The sequence below is a fragment of the Melospiza georgiana genome, chromosome 2 (genome assembly GCF_028018845.1).
Source record: "Melospiza georgiana isolate bMelGeo1 chromosome 2, bMelGeo1.pri, whole genome shotgun sequence".
Taxonomy (NCBI): domain Eukaryota; kingdom Metazoa; phylum Chordata; class Aves; order Passeriformes; family Passerellidae; genus Melospiza; species Melospiza georgiana.
Window position 1 is genome coordinate 29,310,773 of NC_080431.1, and position 17,877 is coordinate 29,328,649.

Sequence of the window (17,877 nt, forward strand, 5' to 3'; positions counted from 1 at the left end):
ACTTTTTTCCTGAAGAAGACAAAATCATTTTGTATTACATTTAGGCAAGAATATGAAAATAAGGTTTTTTCCAAATGTTTTCACCAAGCTTTCAAAAAAATTTAAATTTGATTTTTTAAATACATACATTAAATGATTCTATTCCAGAAATATCTGTGAGACATCAAAACACTTCAAGTGTCATTCCATCATCAAGACTTATTAATTTTCCTATATTTCCCTCAAATATGTTAATGTGTGGTATACAAACAAAGAAAGGGGCAGAGAAATCAAATTTCCTGATACACGTACTTTGATAGATTCAGAAATGAGTTGGATTTCTCTAACCTTAGAAAGAATAGCCCAGATTTGACTATAACAGAACTTTGTAATGCTTCAGTGCCCCCAAGATTAAGTTTCTCTTCTCTGAAAATCCTACCTTAAAACAAATGTGGTCAATAATTTTCTATAGAAAAATCATTTAAGGGCCAAAGACATCCTCTGTCCACAAGCATTAGCAGCAAATGTCAAACCTAAAACAGGAAAGTGATTTCAGAAATGTAGCTCTCCGAGACACTATTTAGTTCAATTTTATTGAACAGGCTTTCTATCAACCTACCATGATTTTGTTTCCTGCATATATCAGCAGACTGACAAAGGCAGATATGTGACAAAGCTAGAACAAATCTTCCCAGGAAAAATGCCAGTGAAGATAGTTTCTCTAACATTTCATGTGCTGATTTTCTTGTTTTATTTTAGGGTTGTTCAATTTCAGAAAGGGGAGCTGCAAGTCTTTAAATTCACTAATTGACATATTTTTGACAGATGAATAGTAATAAGGTAGAATATAATATTATTTGCAATGACTTAGTATGCTGGTTTTGGCTGAGATAGAGTTAATTTTTTTCACAGGAGCTGTAGTGGGGCTGTGTTTTGGATTTGTGATGGAAACAGTGAGGATAATACAAGGATGTTTTAGCTGAGCAGTATGTGAACACAGACAAGGCCTTTTCTGCTTTTCCCAGGCTGGAGATGCACAAGGAGCTGGGAGGGGAGAGGGGACAGCCAGGACATCTGACCACAGCTGGCCAGATGCCATCCCCTGCCATCATTATGCTCATCATATAAAAGTGGGGGAAGAGGGAAGGGGGTGACTTTAAGAGTGATAGGATTTGTCTTATCAAGTCACTGTGATGGAGACCAGCTTGCTGGAGATGGCTGAACACCTGCCTGCCCAAGGGAAGTGGTGAATAAATTTCTTGCATTGCTTTTCTTGTGTGTGTAATACTTTAGCCTAATTAACTGTCTTTATATCAGCCCATGAGTTTTCTCACTTTTACTCTACCTCCACTACAGGAGGAGTGAGCAAGCAGCTGTATGGGGCTTAGTTTGCTGGCTGGGGTTAAATTATGACTCTTAGTAACATTATTTTTCACTCAGTTCCACTGTGGTTCAGATAGGAAGCAATAAAAACATATATATAATGCAATGATATGAACCCAATCTTCCATCTATCTAAGTAATTGCCAAACTCTTGAAGTCTCTTGTTTAAAATCTGTCATGTCTTAACATTTAAAATACCATGTCTATTTGTCACACTATCTACTTTCCAGGCTTGGGGTAGCCAAGTCTCTTTATAATCTTATTCATGTAAAATATAGCATTTATTTCTAATTTCAAATACAGTGCCAGAATGGCTGCAACTCATTTCCCCTATGGCACACTTGAAAATTCATGACCTTTTATATAAAATCAAACAAGCTATTTCTACAGCATGGGACAGATAGAAGGCTTTTCAAAAAGGCTACCAAATTAATAAACTTTGAGCTGTGCATTTTTGAGTTGCCTACAAATATTTTAATAAGCAAAGACAAAGTTCAAGTCCTTGCCCACAAAGTGTTAGGGGCACCCTATAGAAAACTGGAGTTATGAGGTTATTCATATCTCAACATGGGGCTACTCTATTCTTATTTAAGAAAAAGCAAACAACCCCTGAAGAGGTTTTTATTTTTCTCCATTAGAAAAAACTGATGTCTTTTACATATAGGAATAGTGTAATGAATATTGCAGTTAAGATTTCAGATAATGTGAAGGGCATAGGTATTCAGATATATTGATGCAGAGTTGTGTTTTTGTCAGATATACTTTGCAAGAAAAAGCCTACTTTCCTTCACACTAAACTGCTTTATACTTTGTTAGACATCAAGTTCTAATTGAGACTGCTCCAGAAATGGACCTGTCTCCAGTGAGTCACAGATAATATAATGCCAATCTAGACATGGACTCTATTTTTTAAACTGTAAATCTTCATACAGGAGTAAGAAATTAAGTAAGGGAAATGAATAAGTTAAATATTTGAAACTGCATAAAATTTAGCTTTGTTCTTAAAAAAAGAAAATAATAAAAACAACACCATTTTTTCCCTAAAAGGAGAAACAAATGGAAAGAGCAAGTGGTTACATACGATACTAAAAGATGTCATGCTGGAACTGACAAATAACTCCCTGAATTTTCAACACCAAACAAGTGGTGTGTTTAACTTTTAACAGTGAAATTCAGGACCAACTAAGTCATGCTGAGCAGAGTTAATTGGTTAATAAATTAATTGGTTTTAAGTTTTGTTCTGGGGATCAAAATTCACTTCTGAATTTTCAACTCTGTGCAGGCTCCACACTGATCTCAATAACACAGCTAGCAAGTAAAATATTTCAGTTAAAAATAATAATTGTAACTAATCATAAGTGGCCTGAAATAACAGCCAGTATCTCTAAGCTGTGACTCACGCACTGCAATTATCTTATATGAAATGGAGCATTCAAGATACTGCTATCGGTCTTATTAAGAAATTTTTTAAAATCAACAATTAAAATGTCTATATTACATTTATCTGATCATAACTGGAAAATATTTCTTTTGCACTTTGAAATCACAATATTGTTTACTCTGATTACTCCAAATTTTTAAGTTTTCTCTAGCACACATAAAATCCTCACCAACTCAGCACAGCTGCTTTCTGATTGTTTTCTCCATGCTGTTTTATCTCATGACTCTTTTTCACTCTGTCCTGCTTACTATGTTTAGAATTTCTCATTCTGAAGTTGTTAAAACCATAAAGTTATTGGGTTCAAGGACAGCAGGACCAGGGCAGTGGCCATCACCCTGTTCTCAGCACTGGTGAGCCCTCACCTCAAATACTGCGTTCAGTTTTGAGCCCTTCATGCCAGAAAGACACTGAGGTGCTGGAATGAGTCCAGAGAAGGGCAACAGAGCTGGGGAAGTCCTGTGAGGAACTGGGGTTTTTTAGTCTGGAGAAGGGGAGGTTCAGGCAGTACATTGTCAGTCTTTACCACCACCTGAAAGGAGGTTGTAGCCGGTGGGAATCGGTCTCTTCTCCCAGACAACCAGCAACAGGGCAAGAGGGAATGGCCTCAAGCTCAGGCTGGACAGCAGGAAGAATTTCTTCACTGAAAGGGTGGCTAAGCATTGGAACAGGCTGCCCAGGGAGGTGTGAACTCACCATCCCTGGGAGTGTTCAAAAAATGACTGGACATGGCATACGGTGCTATGGGTCAGTCAGTACGGCAGTATTCAGCCAAAGGTTGGACACAGTGATCTTAGACATCTTTTCCGACCTTCATGACTCTATGAGCCTTTGATGTTTCTGAGAACAATTATTGTAAAGGACAGAAAAGACTATTTTAAGAACTCCCTCAGTGCTTCCCATGTTCAGCCAGCATCAGCAACTGTCAAGTACTGAAAGGTTCCCCAGTGAAATCTCAAAATATCCTCTTTATAATATTCACATCTATAGGCATTCTGGAGAAGTCTGAAGAACACTTATTTATATTCCCTATGTAATTTAACAGAGAGTAAGCAGTTTTTTTCACTGAAATATGTTGAAAATTATGTTAAAATTGCTACTAAAATGAATAAAAATAAGAAAAACCTTCCAGAAATTGTACAGGTTTTTAAAATGAGTAATACTTTATATTAATTTGTATTGTTTTATTTTCCACTAGTTCTGGGGGTTTTGTTTGTGTTTGGAGTTTTGTTGTTGTTTTTTATTTTGTTTTTGTTTTGTTTTTGTTTTTACTGGGGTTTTTGTCTGTTTGTTTTTGCTCTTGGTTTTGGTTTTGTTTTGGGTTGGTTTTGGTTTTTTGGTGGGGTTTTTTGGGTTTTTTTCATAACATAAGAAAGTTTTGTGATGGTTTTTTTTATTTTCCTCTCAATATGCCATCTAAGATACAAGGGAAAAAATATACTGGGAAAATTTATGATAGAGGAAGCCATTTTTTAGTTTTCTTCTCCATTGTTCACATGCATCTATTTTGCTTTCGAGCCTTTCAGGTATTTCAGCAGTTCAGATAATGTTTAGACATAATCAATTAAATCACAAGACCTGCTACAACCTACCAATATTAGTGATTAGAAACTCAAAAGACCTACGGTTATCAAAACTGTACCCAAACTACTTTGAAGACCTTGAGTCTTCAACAGAAATAAATCAAATGTATCCTGAAGAATCTGCCTGTTTTTCCCACGCCTAATGATTATACATTTATCACCCAAGGGATAAAACCCAACATTTGACATGTTGAGTTGACAGAAAAATGCAGTTAATTCATCTCATTACAAACAGTAGCCAAGAGAAATGGGTTTTGGATTTTATTACTCTCCATATTCTTCAGCTATGTTTACTTCTGCAGTACTAGGCTTCCTCTTGTGAGGAGTTTGGCCTTGACACTTGAAATGGGAAAGGAAAAAGCTGTCTGCATGTACCTTCAGGGCCATGTTGCACAAAAATGCAAGGACAATTTAAAAATCCATGAGATTAACAAATTATAGTAGAAGGACTTTTTTTGAAGTCCTCTGTGAAAGCCAGAACTTATATTTCTACCTCTATATTTCTTTCTACCTCTTCTGTCTTTTGACTGAAAGGTCAAGTTATCGTGGTTACAAATAGCATTCCACATCCAATTTGAAAAACAGGCATCATCCAAAATTTCTCAAACACACTAATGATAAATTTAAAAGTGCCTGAACCTAGAAATGAAGTTCAATGATTTTGAAATAATATTTTTAAAACAATACTCAGGTGTAGGATATGATAAAAAACATCAGAAAACAACTGAGAGCCCATATGAAAGGATTGCTCAGGACAAGCAATGTAGTTCCAAGGTGAGAAATGGATATTCTAATTTCCAGTGTTTTATTCCCAACCTGTGCTTTGAGAAAACAAGAGATAATGTACCTGAGAATCCAGATTCAAAATCAGGAACTGAATGTTTGAATATCTTTGAGGGGTTACGGTACCAAAATTTAAAACTGTGATATTACATTGGGATTTAGTTATTTAGTTCTAGTTAAAGCTGAAGAGAGCTACAACTGAGTGAGAACACATATAGTTTATCTGCCAGAATCCTAGCACCTGAAGATCAGAAGATCTTAAGCATCTTCCACACCAATTACCTAATGGTAATAAAAAGTTCTCCAGAGATATTAAGAATTGGACTAGGGAAGGAACAAAGCACTTTCTTCTAACATATATTCCTCGTCCACAAATCATAGCCTGAAACCACTTAGCTCAAAAAATCACTTAGCATAAAACAGCTCTCAGGAGACTAGCCTGATAAAATATTTGATCTAAGCCCCTCCTCCTCATTAAGGTCTCTAGCCTCTATATTGTAGATTCATGTGTGCCTGACTTTAATATCCCATAATTCAGGAAATATACACAGGAGACAGAGTATTGATATGATAGGGAGCTTCACATCTCTGTGCACCTTGACCTGCTGAACTAAAGCTGATGGTCAGTCAGCTGCAAACATTCAGTTGCACTTCCCTGTAAAATACAGAAGCAATGAATATGAGGTCCATCAACAGACCATACTAAGCCAGCTGTCATTTGGCCCATTTTTCACTGCAGACTCTAGACATTATTCACCCTGGAGGCTTTCAGGATCTGCCTGATGTTTTTCTTTGTATCCCAGCACAGTGGAGTTTTCAGAAAGGATTATTTTAACTTGATAATCTGAATAGTGATCTAATAGGGGGGCAGCTGGGGCATCTAAGTCCCAGGGGCTATTTATTGTCAATTAGTACGAATCTTAAACATATTCCTTTCATACTTTACTCAGCCTGTTCTTAAATAAAGGACAACACTCTCCGGGGGTCGTAAAAATGAGTGTATGGCAAGGACCAGTGAAATGAACCTAAACAGAAAAACCAGTAGGAAACTTCAAGATTAATTAGTGAACTACTAAGGATAATGAGTCTCTGTGATGGGGAGACAACTGATAACAAAAACAAAATTTGATCATATAAGGTGCCCAAAGGGACATTGCAGCAAAAATTTAAGCTGTCAGGTTTAAGTCATGCATTACATTTATTACCACAACTGTATTTCTCCATAAGCCACTCTGGGACTTCAGTGGGTGTTTTTTACTTGTTTGGTTGGTTTTTGTTTGTGGGGGTTTTTTTAAGGAAAATTTATGCTTCCAGAGTCTTAAAAGCCCAGTGTGGGAAGAGTAGCTGTGAGATGAGAAACTCTGTATGCCATATAATGGAACTAGAGTCTTCATGTGTCACGTGGGAGATAAGAATGTGAGAGGACCAGGCAACACAATGGCAGGGGCAGTGCTTCTGCCTGGACACCACAGAGTGGTATCTGAGACCATAATTTGCTTTCCATGCTTAGAATACAAAATATTTTCTGTGTCTATACTGAAACAGACAAGAAAAATTACATCTTTGATATGGTAAAGTATCAAATATGCACTATTGATACATATATATCAAATATATATATATTTTTGGTATGGCTTTGAGAATAGCAACAACCAAAATAAAAAATAAAATTGAGAAGCCTCATTTGAAGTGACATCATAGTGAAGTGTCATATGGAGACCAGTAAATATAGCAAATCAACAAATACATGCATTCATCCTAGAGAGTGTTTCCTTCAAAGATTTTAAATATACCATATTTAAAATGAAGCAGTTGCATCACAGTATTTATTCCAATGATGGATAATCAATATATTGATGATTGTGAGCAGAGATGGCTCAGCTGGCTGTATTCTCCTAGAGAAGCCTGAAGCATAGAAAAAGAAAACAAAGTTGAAGTCAGTCAGAGAACCAGAAAAGGCTTTAGGCATTAGTTTAACTTGCTTAAAATGTACTTTTTATGAGACCAGTTTATTCAGACTTAATGTATCTGCAATAAAGTGGTCCAAAAGGTTAGTCCAAAAGTATAAAATTTTACTCAGCACTAAACAGTCCTGTTCTGAGGGCAACTACCTGTTGGAGATAGGGGTTATGAAAGGTCACAGGAGAAACAGTGAATGAAAATAATATTTTTTATATTAATCTATTCCTGAATTTTTTTTAATTAAATGGAAACTTCACCTTTTGTATTTGAGTGTTCTCCTATGCAATGTTAAAATAATTTAACAGACACTTTAGTGGAGTGTCCCAAGAAATGTGTTTAACCTATACATTTTTTTAGAATTCAGTGCTATTGATAATTATATAGAGAGATCTTTGTTTGATAAAGTGCATAAGTTTTGCATACAATGTGTTAGCTATACTATTGCAGCACAAAGGACTACAAAATCAGAGAACTCAACCATTATGAAGCTCAAGGAAAATGGGAATAAGGAAAATGGGACTTCCAGATTGGCAGGACAATCAAAGAGAAAGAAGGATATCAACTGGGACAAAGTGAATGGTCCATTCTCATAAAAGAATTTTGACACATCTACTCCTGACAGAGAGATGTGTTACATTTCCTGGAAATTAAGGTGAATATAATATAAAGCTGTCAGTTAGTACTCTGAACACTAGAAAAATAGAGATTGGCAATGAAGAAGATTTTGAAAAAAAAAAAAATGCAAACAAATCTTTATTTAAAGTTCATTTCTATACACATTTTGAACAGAAAGCCATATATTGCTCGATCATACTCTATCTTTCACTCTCTGTATGAATAAATCAGAGCCACATCATAAAAATTTATGACATTTTTAGGTCCTACCTATTTATTTAAGAAAATAGATAGTTTGAAATTAGTGAAATAAGGACTTGATGTACAAGGAAGAAGGGAACAGGACATTTCTGAGAACTGGTATTTGTCCCTCTTTCTCTTATGGACCTCTGTGCACGTAGGTCACAGTCCAAGACTCCCTCACTCTGGAAGGAACCTCAGGCATTCTCTAGTCCAGATAGCAGTGCTGGCCCAAACAAGATTCTCAGGGCTTTAACTAAAACCTCCAAGGATGGAGAGTGCCTCTCTGGGCAGGTTGTTACAATTACTGTTTTCCTGAGGGAAAAGTTCATCTCGTATCTAATACAAAACCTGTTTTTCCAATTTAGGCTCCTTTCACCATGCACCACTATGAAAAGCCTGGTTTTCTCCCTGTAGGACATGGGGGAGCTGTGGCATGTCCTCAAAGCCACCTCCAAGTCTGCCTGAAAGACATCTGTTCCACCAGTCTCTCTGCATGGAGCAGCCATTCCAGATTCAAACCAGCATGATAGCTGCTACCAAACCCATTGAAATTTGTCAATCCTCTCTGTACTGGAGGTTCACAGCTAGGCACAGATGTTGTCTAATGAATGCTGGCTAAAAGGAGATAATATTTCTCTTAGTTTTCCCAGCTTCTCCTGAAGTAGATCTGGACGCTCGTGTCTCTCTCTCTGGTTCAGGTTCAGATTGCTTTTCATCGGAACACCCAGCTCCTTTCTCCAGAGCTTCTCTTCAGCCAGTGTGTATCACTGAAGAGAACTACTCCTTTGAAGGAGCAGAACTTTGCATTTGTCCTTGTTGAATTTGATAAGGTTCTTGTTTGTCTATTTCTCCCCTTTTCTGTAGGTCCCCCTGTGAGACAGCTCTGCTCACACTGGCTGGTGCCTGCAGTGTCACATCATCTGCGAGCTTGATGAGAGTGTCATCTGTTGCTGTTGGTCATGATGTCAAGCAGGAGAAGTCACAGGACAGATCTGTGCACTACTGCACTTGTCCGTGGCCTCCAACCAGAGTACCACCCATTAATCACAGCCCTCTGCAGCCAGTCTTACAAACAACTCTTTTACACATTCATTATCCACTCATCCATACTGCAGTATCTTGGCCTGGGTTCAAGAATATTATGGAAGACAGTGTCAAAAGCCTTGCTAAAGATGAGATAAATGACACCTACTACTCTCCTCTTGTCCACAAATCCATTCATTTTATTATAAAAGGCAAATGGTTGGGCAGGCATGATTTATCCCAGGAAAATCCTTATTGACTACTTCCAATAACCTTTGTCTCCTTGAAATGTTCAGAAGCATGTTCCAAGATTTACAGGGTTTTCAAGAAAGTTACTCCACATTCTTCCAGGGATGGAATTAAGGCTGACCTATGTGTAGTTGCATAGATAATATTTTTGGTCTTTCTCACCTTTTTATGTTGCTGTAGCTTGCAGTAGGGTGATTTGTCTTACACCATTTTTTCTGAGTATTTTTGATTTTCTCTGCTGTTTTTGTTTTAAACTAAATTGATCTATTCATGAATTAGAAAATCCAACAAAAATCCAGGTACTATTTAGATGTTAATACAGACTAATTCCTTGTTTATTACTTCTTCCATTCAAAAGAAGTGACTACCAGGTGAAAAATCTGTAAATGTGATTTTTCTTTTCACTGACAGAACTCCTTCCTCTAAATTAAAAGGAAAACTTCAAATGGTCACAGTAAAATTCATGTGTTTTCAAACTGTCTTTGGGCAAGCAAATGCCTGCTAAATACTTTTTTTGATTCTTTAGAATATGAACAATTACTTATTTAAAAATTCTGGTTGAATATAGCATGAACAGTAATAAAAAATGGAACAATTAAAGTCTTTAAGGTCTGCATTTTCATTCAATGAAAAGAATGATCTCACTAAAAACAATCTCCCTAATTTCCTATAAACCTATAAAATAATATATTTACTGGAATGGTCACTTTATTGAATGTTCTGAAACTTTACTGTTGGACCACCAAGAAAGTATAGAGAGTATACTTCTAAGGAGTATATTTTTCAATTGACATAAAATGTAATGAGTCAACTCCTTAAAATATCATGAAGCTAATATTTTTTTTTTCAAGTGACCACAATTATGGGAAATCTGCCAAAGAACTAAATACAGGGACTGGAATAACAAAATTTGAATCTACTGATCCTAAAGCCTGATCTTCCTTCATGTAGTTTTTCTTTTCCCCAGACATATATCTCTTTTCTTGTTTTTCAGGTTATATTTGCCATTGTTTTTTTCATCACAGCCATGTGGTTTTCTTTCTCTGATATTTAATTCTTCTCCTTCTTCTTTCTGTTTCAGTCTCTCATATGCTGGACATGTTTTTATTTTTGTTTTTATTTCTGGTCTCCTTTCTTTCACCTTTGATTTTCTTCTCTGCCTGTTCTATTTCTATTTCTATTTTTGTCAATGGTATCCCAAGCTCTATCCTCTCCTGTGACTATGTTTCCTCTTCCCCCTTTATATTCATTTATATAAATCAAATATCCAGGAAATGCCATACAATAATATGATATGCACATTAAGAAAGGATTATCTTGGAAATGTGAATGAAGCTGCTTCCTTATCCAAACAAAATTTTGGGTAAACAGAAGGGTGCTTTTAATGAGAAAATACTAGAGTAATTCCATTTGAGTCCAATTAAGTCCGTTGAGTTCAATGAAAAACATTTCTAACATAAAATGGCTGATTTGAAGTTTTGTAAAGCTTTACAAACAATGCTGGCTAATTTTTCTGAATAAAATGGCTAAAACTGAAACATCTCCTTTATGTGTTAGGTAATAGTGAAGTTTAATTTCAGGTTTAGCTAAAATTAGATAAATCTTATTCTTTTAAAAACTATACTTCATGAAGCCAGTCATCAGGATATTTTTAATTTGTGTAGTATATAGACCTTGAATAAATTATACCAAGAGTTATGTCAGTTATAAGACATAAGTTATAACAACCAGCAGATTAACTTGGATAAGGGGTAATGTTAAAATCTTTGTCAGTCATGCTCCAAATAGACTTTAAGCCTCATCTTGTATCCCTTCACTCAGCAGAAGAGATGTTAATGGTCCAGATGCACACAATTACACTACTTGTCCTTCTGCTGAAACATCGACAACATGAGTGAAGATTACAGACCTCACTACAAGAATACCTGGGCTTTTTGTTTGTTGATATTAATTTCTCACTTGCCCTAGTAAAGCTTCTGCAATTAGTGATTTCCCAGCCCTGTAATTTATCAAGATATCTCTGGAAGGCCTTTTGGTCTTTGAAAGAGTTAACAGCTTCTCCCAGTTTTGTATCATCAGCAAACTTGTTTAGGGTCTCTTGAGGTGCTACCTTAAAGTCCTTTCTGAAGTTGAAGAGCACAGGGCCTAAGAGCTCTATGGAACCCCGCTAGTGACAGGTTGCCAGCCCATTTAAACTGCCCTTATATTTCTCCAAGGATGCACAAGTTCTTACTGGGACATGCTGGTCTTAAGTGTCATAGAAGACAAATCTACAATGCTTAACTTTTTATTCATGTACAAAAACTCTTTCAAACTACTATTTTCTCATGCTCACTTAACTTTACCTCAGCATTTATCTTGAACTGGGCACACTTCCCAAAATAAACCATGAAATACATTCAGCTTTTTTATCCATACATCTTTTCTTTCCTACTAAACTCTTTGCTTCTCTAATTAAAACATCTTTTATCCAACAAGAAAGCACAGTCTGTCAAGTGACACACTTAGAAAGAAGGGTTTAGTACATATACCCTTGGGCTCCTTTCCTCAAAAAGGTTATCTAACATTTATTTTTTATAAACTTTACTTGGAAAAAGTTCCAGAATGTACTTCCCAGAATAAAGTACAGTACATTCTTTTTTAAAACTATTGATTTTATTCTTCTGTGCAAAGAGGCCAACTTGTCATTTGAGATGAGTTCAGGAGACTTCAATTAAACCTTGGGGCCATCAGGTCTTCAATCCAGTTTTGCATTTTGAAATTCAGTGATGCAATGTCAAAAATGAAGCACAGAAAATTCAGGAAGGAAGGAAGGAAGGAAGGAAGGAAGGAAGGAAGGAAGGAAGGAAGGAAGGAAGGAAGGAAGGAAGGAAGGAAGGAAGGAAGGAAGGAAGGAAGGAAGGAAGGAAGGAAGGAAGGAAGGAAGGAAGGAAGGAAGGAAGGAAGGAAGGAAGGAAGGAAGGAAGGAAGGAAGGAAGGAAACATTAATGCCATTGCTCAAACTTAGGGACCATAATTTAAAGGCAAACAATTGATATCAAAACTCATAGAGGAGTAGTCAGACAGTATCTATAGTGCAGCTTACAGTAGATGTAGTCTTTCACAAGCCATAATTTGAAAGCTGTTTAACCAAAACTTTCAGTAGTGGGAACGTATTGAGATATTGCACATTCAGAAATCATTGTCAGATTCACAAGATCCTATAAAATTTGGCTGTAACCAGAAAGGAGAACAGTAGAAATCAAGCTCATGTATCAAATTTAGCTTCAGGTTTTTCAATATGATTTTATTGTCCATATAATTTAATGTAATTCTTACACTCCAAAATAAAAGAGAACAAGCCATTCTAAGCTGTGTAAATTATACTCCTACATTAAAAGTCAAAACGTGCTTACTCTTCAACAATTCTTGTTTAAACTATTCTGGGCATACCCAAAAAGTAACTGACATATTCCTGGGGAAAAAAAATCAGATTGTGGATGACTCATTAACTAGAAAAGAAGCTTCACTAGAAAAGAAGTTCACATAAATATGAACTTCAGTAACAGTCTGGCTAGCTTTACTGAATATAGTTTACATTTGGACGTATTGTTTAGGCCTCACTGATGGTTTATGAAATGCCAGTATTTTGAATTAATATCTTCAAGTAAGGAGACAGTACAGAATATTCTTCAAGGTATTACAATTTAATTAACTTTTCATACAGTTTTGTTTTTCTATTAATTTAATTACTTAGATATACTGATTTTTTTTAAAAAATATGAGTCAGGTAATTAATAAATGCAAAATGAAGCTCTCAAAGAATTACAGAAATTTGCTTGATATAAGTTGCAATAACCATTTTCTCCTCACTATTTGATATATCTCTAATTTTAAAAATCCTGCTATATCTAAGCATGAACTTAATGGAAGTGTTCCTCTTACCAAATAAGTAAAATGCTCCATATAATGCACAAATAATTCTTGGCTACCTACCTACAAGTAAAATTCTCTATGCCCCAATTCTTTTTCTTGTCATATAGGACAACTTCACTGTTCACTTTGTCTATGAATAAAATTTAAACACTGCTACTCATAACAAATGCTCAGAATCCCACTGAGAACCCACACAGAGAGCTGCAATAAGAAAAAGCAATCAGACCTATTAATTTTTGCTATGTTTTTATAACCCCAGCTTACATATACCCTGAATGTTTTTTCCATCATTAATTTTCCCAGCATTATTTTTCTCCTCAGCTAATAAATTGGTATTTTAAATCAATGCTAACCTTATTCCACTAATAAGCTAATAATTCAAAATGTACCTACTCACATTATAACCAAAATAGAAATTCTGATTTTCAGAAGTGTACTATTAAGCTGCTTTTAAAAATATAAGGAATACTTACTACTTGAAGATCAATTTCTCCTGAAGATATGGTGGATTAAAAGCTGATTACAGGGCCTATTCTTTCCCTTTGTAGGTAGTGGAAAGTTTTTATGAGTGTTAAAAAGAAAATGGAACTGTCAAAATGGAATACAGAAAAATTCATAATGAATTAGAGCACAAATTTTCAATAATGAAAAATGAAAATTCAAAATATTTAAGCTTCAATGCACTGAAACTCAGCAGACATATTCAAATATTCTTGGTTTCCTCTCTTGCTGCCACAATATTTAGGAACTTTGAAATAAAATTTCCTCATTTAATTTGAAATTAAGGAATTTACATTTAATACTCAGGTGAACTCTTTTTTATCTCACAATTAAAGAATCTCTATTATTTACCTTTTGCTAGTCACTAATCATTTAAAAAAGGCAACAAAATACACCAAAAAAACCCAAATACACACACACACACACAAAAAAACAACCACCACAAAAACAAAAACCTATTTCTATATCCTCTTAAAAAGAAATAAGAATTACCTGGGGTTTGTCACCTTAACAGCCACAAAGTGTTCAGTGCTTGCACGGACATAAGGAGTTTCTTTTGTGGTGGCTTATACTTAATACTTCAGCAACAACTAAACTATGAATATGTGTCAAAGGCTTTCATCAGTTAATCCCTTTGCTCTTTCTGAAGATATTTGGGTGGAGATGTTAGGAAAATTGTGACTTTTTCTCCTGACCCTCAGCCAAAAGAGACTTAGATACACATTGCCTTATGTCAGAATACAGGCTGGTTTCAGTTTGCCATGAAGCAAAAAGTAACACTCAAGAGGAAAAGGAGGGTCAAATCACATGTACACATAGCTAATTTGGTGTTTGAGAAAGCCACCAAATAATAACATTTTCTCCTTTTCTTTCCCTAACCCTTCCACATATGGTGCATTGCAACTCAGCAATTTATGTCACAGTTTTCACCCTACACCAAAATTGAGGTTTCTTGGCATGTTTACTTTTCAGGTGTGTAACCACATCAGCAGGATGCAGTCTAAAGTCTAAAAATCTGATTTTAAAGTATTTTTTAAAAATCAAGTTTAAAAAGATATTTTTAAATAGTAATCTAATCAAAATTTTGGTTCACTGTTGATAAAATCATGGTTTTGGACTAGACAGAAACCTGCTTTGTCACATGCCAACATCCTATTCTATTTTTCATTAGTTATGCAGAGCTCAAATAAACCCATTAGATAAACTAGAAAAGGCCATTGTGTGAATCAGTGAATTAATTGGTATTTTTGAAGAAGCATAAAATCATTGAGGTTGGAAAAGACCTCCAAAATAATCAAGTCCAACCTCTGATGTAATACCACTATGCCCATTAAACCACATCAAAAACTACCCTGTCCAATTATTTTTTGAATACTTCCAGGGATGGTGACTCTACCACATCTCTTGTATTTCCAGGACTCACAAATACAACAGGGTAAAATAAATATAATTGTTTCATCTTGAATTGTAGCTCACAATTTGCTTAATGTGACTCATCTAATAAAATATTCTCATTTTATAGGGTTTGGCACTGACTCTTTGAAACATTCCAAATTTGCAGAATTATGCTGTACATTTGAAAAAGTTCCACTGAATTATTTTGTCTGCACTTGAAAAATATATTTTGAGTTAAGTGAGGTTAAAATTATGTAACAGAAAATTCCTCTTCAGTAAGATAAATCAATAAGATGAATTAGAGAAATCTACGAGACTGAAAGTTAGCAAGAATTCCTTTGGAGATGCATAAAATCATAACGCTTTAACCACTTGCTGAATGTTTAGAGTTCAAATAAAATGCAGCCCACACAGAGAGATATGCAGATATCTTTCATTTGTGATGTCATTAAAATAATACTTTTGCCTTTCCTCTATGTCACACATATAGCTATTGTCTACAGAAAAGGATAAAATAATGTCAGAAGAAAGTCTACTGTAGATTTCAGTACTTAAGAGACTGAAGATAGTATATGACAGCAACTGAGAACAAATCCTGGTTTTTGAGCTCATAGTTTCCTCTTGGCAAAAATAGAATTGTATATGGGACAGTTGAAATCTTCTAGATCATCAAATTGGCTTCCCTTCTTGATGTCATAAAATGTAGGTCTGGTATTTCATGAGATGTTCTGTTTCACCTTTCTGTTCGGGTCTCCTTTCTACTTATGGCATAACTGAATGGCAAGATGACTGGAGATAATTTTTATATGAGTGAAGGAAGCATAGAAAATGTTTGGCTCATATCCTTGTCTTATTCCAGAGTCATTTCTTCAAGAATTACACAGGATAATATTTCATATAAGAATAAAACTTCAGGTAAATTCTGAATGTATCTAGAAAGAAATGACTAAGTTATGTAAATATGTGCATTGCATGGGTCTTCAAATGCAATTTTCCTTAGAGATGTTGATAATTCCTTTGCAAAATACATGAAGTAGATTTTTTTCATAATTACTCATTATATTTTTGATATATTTTTTAATAAACCTATATAAACTCTTTTTAAGACCCCTATCATATATATAAATATATTCATATTTCTTGTGGCCTGTAACATCTAGGTCTTTGATTTGTTTTCTGTCTCTTTTCCCACCTTCATTACTTTCTGGAATGCTGGTTCAATTTTCACAGATATTGCAAAAAACAGGTCTTGTGGATGCAGCTAGCTTTGAAACAAATGAGTAAAGTTCTACTACAAATGCAGAAGGAAGGAAGGAGATTTAAAATAGTGTTCTACCACTGCGCCTAAATCAGGCTGCATTAATTATATCTGGTGGGGGAAAATATCACTTAAAAATTATATGCTGTGCATGATGTCACAGCAAACATATATTGCTGAGTTTATGCATCTATTGGATTTTTCTAGCTGACTGAAAATAAATATAAATTATCTTGTTTTCACAACATTAATGAAGATTTGATATCTTTGGTGATATAGCAGCTCACTTCTTCTCTTTCCCCTTTGCCTCATAAATCTTGCTGAGGAAAGTGTAGTTACTTCAATACATTGTTGATTTTTATACCATCTTTTGGGGTCAGGATAATGAGTTACAAAAATTATATTGATCTCATACCAGCTGGGTAAATCTTCCATGACCTTGTGTTTTCTTTTCTTCCTCTCATCCCCTGTCCCCTTTAGTTTTCTTTATCAATTTTTTTAACACATCCTAGAGTAATCTGCTTTCTGTATACACATGATTCAGGAAGGCTGAAGATAAAAATAAAACCACGTTACTTATATGCTGCATTGCAATAAACTTCTCTTCACAGGTCCTCTCAACACAAGTAAGTTCAATTACACAGTTGTTTAATTATATTCTTATCCCTCTACTGATGTTCCTTCACTGCCATTCTTCCTTCTGTCTTGAATGAACTCTGGGAAATAGTAGAATAAAAACACCATTTTAGTACAAGCTTGCATAATAATCTCACTTTGATCTTCCATAGGAATTCTGCAACCTTAAATATTGATCATAGAAAAAATGCTGCTTTTCCTCAAGATATTACTGAAGAAAAGAACTTGTGTTATTGCCCACAGTCATAAAGCAAATGCAGACATTTTACTTTTTGTCACAACAAGGGTTTCAGGACTTCACATTGATAGCAAGGGTGACCTTAAGAATCCAAAAGTAGAAACAAAGACCTAAGTATCCCCTGAAAATAGCTAACAAATACATTAAATTCCCAGACATTATCTTGAAAACTGGAATTCTATGTTCATGCTACATTTTTTCCTTTCTCAGTAATCATACCACAGAATTAGTATTTTCTGTAATCTTCAGTTACATTAGTAACTGAATTACATTCTTCAATTACATTAGTATTTTTACTAATTACATTAGTAAGTTCTGTAATCTACATGATACACCTCTGCCTTGTTGTTCTGAGCTTTATGTATATTCTGAATGAAACAGAAACTTTGGTAAAGATAACATGTGAGACAATCACAGGTTTATAATAGTGTAGTCATAGACAATGAAGAATATTTTCCAGACTTTGGTGATGAAACATAAGCAAATTCCTCACCAGCTATATTTTTTTTTTTCTTCTCTTAACTCTACATCATGCATAGGAGTCCTGGCACTTTTATTCTCCCTAAGATTCTCTCTTATTTCAACAGCACTTGTCAACTCACTGCTACAGATATCACGTAGGAAAATTAAAAATTAGTTTGGTATTTTGGAGAAATTTTTGTTTCTTTCTTGGTTG